We start from the raw sequence: 9,265 nt of genomic DNA, 5'->3' as shown, positions 1-9,265 counted from the left end.
CACTCTGTGATTCTGTGAGTACTGACCTCATGCTTTAATGAAAGTCACTAAGTTGGGAAAACATCAGAAATTAGCAATAAATTGACAAGACCTTTACAGACTGGGAAGGACTTTTTCAGATGCTCTCATGGATTTACAGATGGGGGTTGCGCTACTCGAATGGCCGGTGTCTGCTAAACATTTTATTAGCACCAGCTTTCCTGGTTAATCCTTGTAAAGAACCTAGTTAGCTAACCAGCCCATGATGCCCCTTCCCAACTGGAGATTTTGTAAGAGCTGGACATTAATTACCAGAGCATTGCTCAACTTCAGATCAAAAAGTAGTTACCTGATGCACAGATATTCAGTAGCTGCTCAGGCTTAGTGGCTATCTTAATGCCCTGAGCTGGTGTTTCTGGGCATGCTAAATGCCAGTGTTAGGAAAAGATAGGGAAGCTTAAGGAATGTAAGGATTAGTGGCACTGTGAGGGCTTTCTATCCTTGGGCAGTTGCCACCATTCATTTTCACTCATATTAATATATACAGCACGAGCCAAGCTGTAGTATTCTAATAGTTTCATTATGTGGAAAACTGCTTTTTTTTTTTCTTAAAAAAATAAAAAGAAACGCATTTTAGCATATAGGTTAGAGTTCAGACTATAATTTCATATTCCAGGACAATAGGTATATTGTATGCTTTAACTTTTGCCTGTGATGCTGTGTGTATCTGGTAAACAGTCTGCTGCTAGGCTGGGCAGGATACCTGGTAGTTCCGGATAGCATAGACATTTTAATGGACAGCAATGACAGTACTCGCTCAGCCTGAGATTTCTGTCCAGTATACAAGGGGTTAAAACTTAATAAGGGTTGGGCAGGAGGGAGGAAAAAACTCTCGGCAGAATGTCTCCACACAGAGAAACCGAGAACAGTTTATATGTGCTCCAAACTGCCAAGGACAGCAGAAAAAAGCAACTAGTATAAATAATTAAAGCAGAGATGAGATAAATATTTGGGGAGGGGGTACTGTGGTTGTGTAATTGCTAATGTTGAGGAGAGGTGGACTTCCGTGCTTCCTGGCCTCTTTTGTTCCAAGGTTTCCTACAGTCCATCAATTAGTAGCCTGCCACATGCCAGCATTTTTAGGGTTTAAACCACATTTTTTTAAAAGCTTGCATAAGAAAGATCTGTAGAACACAGGCTGGGACGTGAATTTGTCGTGCAATATGGCTTTATGATTCATTCATTTTCTCAGACTTTATTTCTCCAGAGCAGGTTCTGGGTTGGCATCCTGAGCCCTGCAAAAGATCCACAGGGCTGAGTGGAAGGAATATAAATGCTTCACTGGAGCCAGACTCCGGCTGGGGCAGTTGCTGTCAATAAACTGAAGCTGAAATACATTGACAGGGTGGTGGGGGAGGTGTTCTGCAGTGCCGCAGATCCCAGGCATACCTTATCTTGGGAGTAGCGAATTAGGATTTTTTTATGTGTTCACCAACACAGTTGTTTCTTGTTTCAGAGATAAACAACTACGGCATCAGGAAACCAAGAGAGCCTAGGATTTATTATCTAAAAGGAGAAAAACCCAAACATGTTTTACTAACAAGGAGTGGCTTCACGCATAAATATATATGTGAAAAACACTTGAAGACCATAGAAAATTAAATGAAACTAATATTCAACAAATTAAATATTTTTCTATTGAAGGAGGGGTAAGCAAGCAAGCAACTCACATCAAAATATTAAATTTTTAGTGGATAATTCCTAAAAAAACCCCCTTAAAAATAAAACTTCCATTAAAATACTCTTCAGAGCTCAGAAATATTTGCAAACACATTAAAGGGCTCAAGAGCTCTATTAATCTTATCAATTAAACTGCTTTGATTTTTTGTGTCTATTTTTCTATGTTCATATCTTTCACAATGTGGATGGGTAACCTTATAAAAACATCCAGTATGAATTGTGGGATTCTGTGCCCGACAGCTTCTGTGGCAATCTGGGGGTGTCCTCTGGTACCCTGCACGTAGCCCGAGCAGAGCTCTCACTCACACACTGCAGGCAGCCTGCGCGGTGAGCCCAGCCTGGTGCTCTTGGAGACAGGGAAATGCAAGGTACCATTTTTTTTTTTTAGCAGACTGTAAATGATTCCTATTCTTTGCTCCACAGAACATCCGATGTGGTGCCCAATCGGCTGAGAAAGCTGCACAGACGTCAGTGTGTGTGTGTGTGTGTGTGTGTGTGTGTGTGTGTCTGCACAGCCAACTGCAGCTGGAACCTCCATTAGAGCAGCCCTATTGATTTCTGGTTCACACTGCAGTAACAGGGATAGAGTGCAGGGCAGGGGGAGAAAAAGGCAGGGGGAGAAAAATAATCCCAGCAGCTTAAAAACAGGACTTAACTGAAGGCATATCAGGGTGTATGTGCATATGTACAGCATATACTCGCCAGTTTCCAGAGATACACCGCTGAGCTGTTTGCTTAAAAAAGCCACCAACAAAAATCCCCAGGCAGACCAATCCCCACATCTCATGAAACAAGTCTGCCCAGGTTTCAGATCCCGCGCAGGCATGAGCTGATGTTTGATACTTCGTCAATGCTGGTTTTGCACAACAAACTTGGCCGCAAAACGTTTCTGTTTTGTTGAAGGACTACAGGAGACGCACACTTAAAATGGCTCTTTCTCTATGCACACACTTATCTGCTTGGGGATGGTGGGGGAGTTAGAAATACAGCTCCTGTGTGTCAAACACAGGGCATAGAGAGCTCCAGGAAGCTGCTCTGCATTTACTGGCAGTCACTTTCTTGTGATGCATAATGCACAAGGCTGCAAGCTGAGGTGTAAAAAAACAGGGTGGAAAAAATGGTGTTTCTGGTAGTGACTGAGCTTTCGTCTTCGTCTGAGGTTTTTTCCAGCTAATATCTGGGAATAATTTATAGCTGCATGTTAATATATTGTCTTGGTATTTCAGCACATCTGTGAAGAAAATCCCTGCAAAGCAAGTGTGTCTTTTCACAATCACTGCATGTCAGTCTGGCAAACTCTAACTGTGAGCAGTATACAGTGAAGGGGGGGAAGACCCCAACACTGTTATCTGTTTAGGGGTTGGGGGAAGGGGCGATGGTAATACCTTTAAAAACCCGAAAGGCGGTAAGCCATTATTAGCAAAAGCTATATTGAGCATGCTTGCCAGACAGGCAGCACAGCGCAGCTCAGCTCTAGTTCCGCCCAGACATGTGCCTTGCCATTTTCATTTTAATCAGTCTGCTCAGGATGGCTGCTGATTCATTTTGCAGGATGGCCCCCAGGGAGCCAAGGTGAAAGCCTGAGGCGAGCTGCTATTGCATCAATGCAGCACTCTACATCAGACACAAGGAGGGGAGGCAAGGATTCGGCAGCAGATCGAGTTCAAAATACTAACCTTGCTATTAAAAAACAAAGCAGCACCCCCCTCCAACAAATAAAACCTCTGTGGAAATAATAAAAAAAAAGGAAAAAAAAAGAAGAGTATAAACCAAATATCTCCCTTCTCAAGTCATTAAATAAAACACAATTATCAGAGAAAAATCTCCTCTGCTCCTTCCTTCCCCTTGTACCCTGGAAGCACTGGAGCTGCCATTTCTTTTCACAGTGCCTTTTTTAAAAAGGAAAAGGATGCTCTCTATTTCTCTATTTACCTGATAACTAGTGGGGGGTGGGATACCTGATTTAGCTGGAGACTTTGATTTGTGGGATTGACAACCTTATTATGCAGTGAGCTTATTATTGATATTATTCTGCTCTCGGTTGCCATGACCACCTTGTGAGAGACATTCAATTTTCTCTCTTCCATCATCATTATCTATGAGGCCATCTGTTGTGGAAAATGAATTCAGCTTCATTTGCATGACTGATAAGCAAATTTTTTTTTTATCTATTTAACAGAAGGTCATATGCCGGGGATTTGGAGCTGGTGGAAAAAAAAAAAAGTGGAGGAAAAAAAAAGGCATCTCGAGAGGATGAGTGGGAGTGCGTGCATTAGAGGATGTATGTGGAAGTAAAACAGATCCCTCAGGCCTGCTAGCCTATCCTACTGCATTTGTCATTCCTGCCAGGGCGACATTTTTTTCCCCCTAAGCTTCTGCACACTAAAGAGAGTGAGAGCTTTTTCCCTGCAGTCTTCTTGAAGCCCCCCTGGTTTTTTTACTCAGTGTTGGTGGGTGTATTTTAATATATATATATATTTATATATATATTTTAATTCCCTGGAATATGGGGTATCTTTTCAGTGTTCAATGAAGAAAAAAGCAGCCTTTTCTGGGTCTCTGTGGTATGCTTCTTACTCCTCATCCTTTCAAAGTTGTAGTAAGCCAGGGTGTTTCTTAACCATGCTGAAATGTCTTGCTTATGTTTAACTTGTAAATGGTTAACGGTGCAGGTGTGGACTGTGTTTTGTGCAGGGTGGGGGTCGATTCTTGTAGCTATCTGGAAAGATTGTTGTGATTTTTGCAGTTGTTCTTTAGCTTGTACTTAAATGTCCATTGTTTGCTCTTTTCGGGTTCTTCTGGCAATACTGCTGTGCAGCTGAAATTATTTTAGGCTGTAGAATAGCTCATAAAAAATCTTGAAGTGTGTTTACTATACGAACGCATTATGTTGCATGCATTAAGCATGTTGTTGTTTATATAAACTTGCTGCATGTGGACAGTACTTGTTTGATATGGAGAACCCGAGACAAAAACTTCACAGATTGGAATGCTCAATGACAGCCAAATGCAATTAAATAAAAGATTATAAGATACTATGTTTTACTCTAAAGTGACTTTTGAAAACAGTGGATTTGTACTTTAAAGGGGAACACTTGTATAAGAGTAGCATTTTTGAAAGAACACTGTCTTAAATGTTTCATATCGATAATATTTTAAAGAGAAAAAGCTTTGTAAATAATGAGTGGTTAATTCAGTTAACTCCCTGAAAAAATTGTAGTATATACTTCAATTTTAAAATAGTTCTTATAAGTATGACTACAGTCCGTGCACATTTAGTGCAGATTTCTTAATCCTATTAATTTAGTGCTAAAAAGTAGCCAAATAGTATAAAAGAAAACTACTTACATTAGTAAAAAAGAAACTACCTAGCGTCTTATGGAAGAGGCATTACACAGGTTTGCTTCTTTTATTTGTTATTAACAAAGATTAAACTCAATGGAACAGAAGCATGCCATTTTCTTCTGAGTTCTGAACAACGTGCACAGCCTTATCTAGGCAGAGGAGGGTTTTTTAAACCTTTATTTGTTCTCTGCAGAAGTAACGTGTGCATAAAGTAGCCTTTTTACATAATAAGTGCTTTGCATGGTTGACAATACTCCTTTTAAAGATAGAAAAAGAGAAATGTAGTACTGTCTTTCTTGCAAATAAATACTTTTGGATTTTATTTATAATCTACGGGGAATCTTTTTTTGTATTTTGCACTTGCAACAGAGAAATGGTTGTGGGTGCTGGATTTCAGGTGGAGAGAAGTTTCACTTTTATTGAGGTCAGCTAGAGACCAGATCTCTGACTTATCTACATTAAGTAGCTTGCTCTAAATTACTTGAATAAAATTCCTCTTTTTTTAATGTGGTTTTGTTTTGTTTTGGGGGGTTTTTTGTTTTTGTTTTTGTTTAGAAAACACTCTCCAACAGAGCTAGCATTAACTTGTCATGATAATCTGTTGCTGATAGTTCCTTAAAGGGTACACTTTTCTCCTACCCCTCTGATTTCAGAAAGAGTATGTTGTACATTTTTAAAAAGGAATAAGATCTAATGCTTCTTTGGCATCCGCCATATTTATCATGCCTATTGGAATCTGCGGTGGAAGTTAGCTCACAGAACTAGTTTCACACTCAGAGCTCAGCCCAGTGCGGCTCTGATGGCTGTGTGTGGGGGGGGGATGTCTGAAACGGTGCTAGATTTCTCAATGGACTTCAGCTGGAAGTAATGGGATACTGTGCATTAGCAGGCTGTCTTCTAGCACGCAAAGGTTGAGGTCTCCGTCTTATCCCCTCCTCCCCCCTCCACTTGAATTGTCAGCATCTTCCTAAGGCTGGTGAATAAAACCTGCTAAACTTCGGGAAAAACCTGACAGAAAACTCAGTTGATTCCCTTCTCCTGCCCCCCAAAAGTTAATTACCGAGCTTGGTTGGATTCCTCCCCGCCACCCTGACATTTGACTGCTGCTAATTCACTGATTAATCTCATTAATGTGATTATAGCAGGATTTGGAGTTGGCTGCCATTGTTCTGCAGACAGCGCTATTCAGCCCCAGCCCTCGCCGCCCCCTTCGGCGCGGCGGTGCGGTTCCTTCAGCACCGGGAGCTGTCCGGCTTATCCGGAGCTGTCCGCACCGGGGGCCTGCCCGCTCACCGGGAGCTGCCCTCAGTGGGAGCTGTCTGCCCGCTCACCGGCCCCGCGCCCAGCGACTGCTCCCGGAGGTAAAGGCAGGAGAGGCTTCATGCCTTCTAATTAGGTGGCGGGAAGATGGCTGTGGTAAAGCGCCGATCTCTTCATTTAAATGCATTTAAATTCTTTCTCTCCTCCAAAACCTGTCCTCATCTGCGTTCTGTTTTCTGGGATCGATCCATGGGGCAGTGCAGTTTAAACAGCACTTCCTTGCAGCAGTGCAGTTTAACTCTAAGAATGTGAGGGACATTACAGGTGTCACCATACTTAGCCAGACTTTTTCATCCTAGTAAAGAGTGCTTTGTTGAGCTAAATGCTTTCATTTATCTGTTTAGGTTTTTTTATTTTTTTGTTCAACACCCCAGCATATCCAGTTCATCACCTCAAAAATTATGTTTGCCCTCACCAGCACTATTGTGCCTAGGGTCTTTCCTGCATCTATACTGCGAATTCCCATTTTCTGGTGTTTGACAATAGGAAGCATTTTATTGATTGAAAATTGATCTTTTTAAGGTCTCGTTATACATATAAATGACTTTTGCAGTCTTCAGTTGCAACAGTATTTTATATTCAAATTTGTGGATTAGGCAGATCTAAATCAGATAGGAATAACTTCTTTAAGGTAAGGCACTTTACACAGCACTAGGACTCTGCCCTATTTGGTATTTTGACTTTATTATCTAGAAGTTACATTGTTATCATTTATTATCAACCAATTGCACATGCGCAGTAACTTTTTTTTTTACTATCTTCTCTTTGGTTTGTATTCCTTATGACCATGACCCTGTACTGGAAACTGAAGACACACATTAAACTCTGGTGTGTGAAGGATTTGCCAGGATGAGCAGTGAGCTCCTGCAAATCATGAAATTCAAGATACTTTAAAGACAAAGTGTTCTGCTGATGAAAATGAGGGATCTGTTAAAGAACACACCATGTTTTAAAGGATTTGAGTACAGTAAATGTCAGTGAAACCTCTGCAGCCATTGTAATCTATGCATAAATAATAATTTAGGTTCAAAACTGACAAAGTGCACTAAAACCAAAAAAGTCCGTTGCTTTTTTTACTATGACTTTTGCATAGTTTCTTAGTCACTGATATAATACTTTTAATAGAGTTTCCTATTTTCTTTTTATTTCCTATTCTTCTCACTTTTTTCTCCACCCAAAATCAGTGTGTAAAGTATTGTCTCTTTAACTGCTTTAGAGAACTATATGTTTAAAGGATGTATAAAATAGGATTGTATAGGAACAGGTTTTAACAGTGACAGCCACAATATGCAAGCCAATTAAGGCTGCTCGTTAGCGGGTATATTCTTGTAATACTCCTGTCAAGCTGAAATTGTACTCCCTTATTGACAGTAGTGGGTTCGTCTGATGCTTGAGTTCTGCTTTCTGTGTTTGTCTAATGTTTCAAGTCTTGTTAGAAACTGCTACCAGCCAGAAAGTAAAAGAAATGGAAGGTTTTCAACCATACTTTACTTGAAATTTGCTAACCTGGCTTACTTAACCTGCAGGAAAAATACTGTGCTCTCATTAATGCTGCTTAAACATGACCTGCATCTCCTTTTCCCCATGGATAATGCGCATTGACGAGACACAGGCTGGGGGAGGGAGAATCCAACCCACAACATTAAACCCATACCCTAACAACTTATGGAGGATAATTAGGGCAATGAATTACCAGTCTCCCAAATTTTTTTCCATGCTGGTCTTTTTGTAAGTGCTTCTAATTTATGCAGTGCCCCCCCCCCCCCCCCCCCCCCCCCCCCGTAACACTCACCAACACAGGATTTATGTACATTCTACCCCAATTAAAGCAAGTATTGTTTTTGTCTTCAGTGGGAGAAGCACCAGGCTCTTTCTTTGTGTCATCCCGAAGGCTGTACAAGATGAGCTTTTTTTTCCCCCAGCTAAATCTCCTTCAAAAAGTTTTACACTACCTGCCATGATATATGTGCCACGTAGTCGCTTTCACTATGACACTAAGGCTAGCCAGGATGTAACAGAAAGAAGCTAGCTCTAGCAGAGAGAGAAGACAAGCCTTGATTTTTCAAACACGGATACAGTTACCCAAAGGTTCTGCATGTAAACCTGACATTAGAAACGCTGAGATTCATCTGTAGGGGTGTAGATACCCCTATACACTTACAAGGGGGGCCCTTTCATCACCAGGTGTGCGTATGTGCTTCTCAGGCTGCGTTGATTTGTGTGGAAAAAACCCAAACTGACATGCCCTCGCTACGACACAAACATGGTAGCTCTCCCTCCGCGCTACGAGGAGGCTTTTCTCCCCGCAGACCCGCTCCCCCCACCCGCCCCCGCCCTGCGCGGCGCCCTCCGCGCTCCCCGCCCGCACCTGCGGCCCGGCCGCTCCCGAGGGCTCCGCGCCTCGGCCTCGGGGGAGCCCTGCGAGTGTGGGGAGATGTAATCAGAGATGACAGAGAAAAATTAAGGAAAAAAAAAAAACAACAAAAACCCCAAACCACGAGCGAGGTGGAGAGATGAAGGGGGGGCGGGGGAAGAGACACGTAAGTCCTTTTTTTTTTTTTTTTTGCTTTCTGAGGGAAACACTGCGTTTTCCACCAAGAGCGTGGATGTCGTGAGGGCTCTGCTATTGTTAGTCCCTTCCGCAGCAGGCTGACTCTCCTTTGAATCCTTGTGACAAACGTCCCTCCAAAAACCCCCCTCCTGCCATCGGAGTGCGGCTGTGGAGCTGCTCTGACGGCTCGGGGTGCAAAGGGCTGGTATGCGGGGACTCCCCTTCATACCGCAGTGTGTTGCCTGGGTGGGGAGGGAATGGTAACCTCTACAGTAACCGACATGTCTGGTCTCCACACGTCAGGCAGCGGGCTCGGGAGGGATTACCTCC

At 42.4% G+C, this 9,265-nt stretch overlaps 1 protein-coding gene across 1 annotated transcript in view; it reads left to right on the top strand.

Moving 5' to 3' along the window:
* Positions 1 to 4,087: 4,087 nt before the first annotated feature.
* The window catches only part of MYT1L (myelin transcription factor 1 like), a 299,132-nt gene continuing 293,954 nt past the window's right edge, over positions 4,088 to 9,265 (top strand). Inside the window, exon 1 of the mRNA XM_039385536.1 lies at positions 4,088 to 4,169. The gene's annotated coding sequence lies outside the window, so the exon portion shown is untranslated. The remainder of the gene's footprint in view (positions 4,170 to 9,265) is intronic.

The sequence above is a fragment of the Pipra filicauda genome, unplaced genomic scaffold (genome assembly GCF_003945595.2).
Source record: "Pipra filicauda isolate LSUMZ 115617 unplaced genomic scaffold, ASM394559v2 scaffold41_size5083284_pilon, whole genome shotgun sequence".
Lineage (NCBI taxonomy): Eukaryota > Metazoa > Chordata > Aves > Passeriformes > Pipridae > Pipra > Pipra filicauda.
Note: the sequence above shows the minus strand (reverse complement) of the source record. Positions and strands in the feature narration are given on the sequence as shown.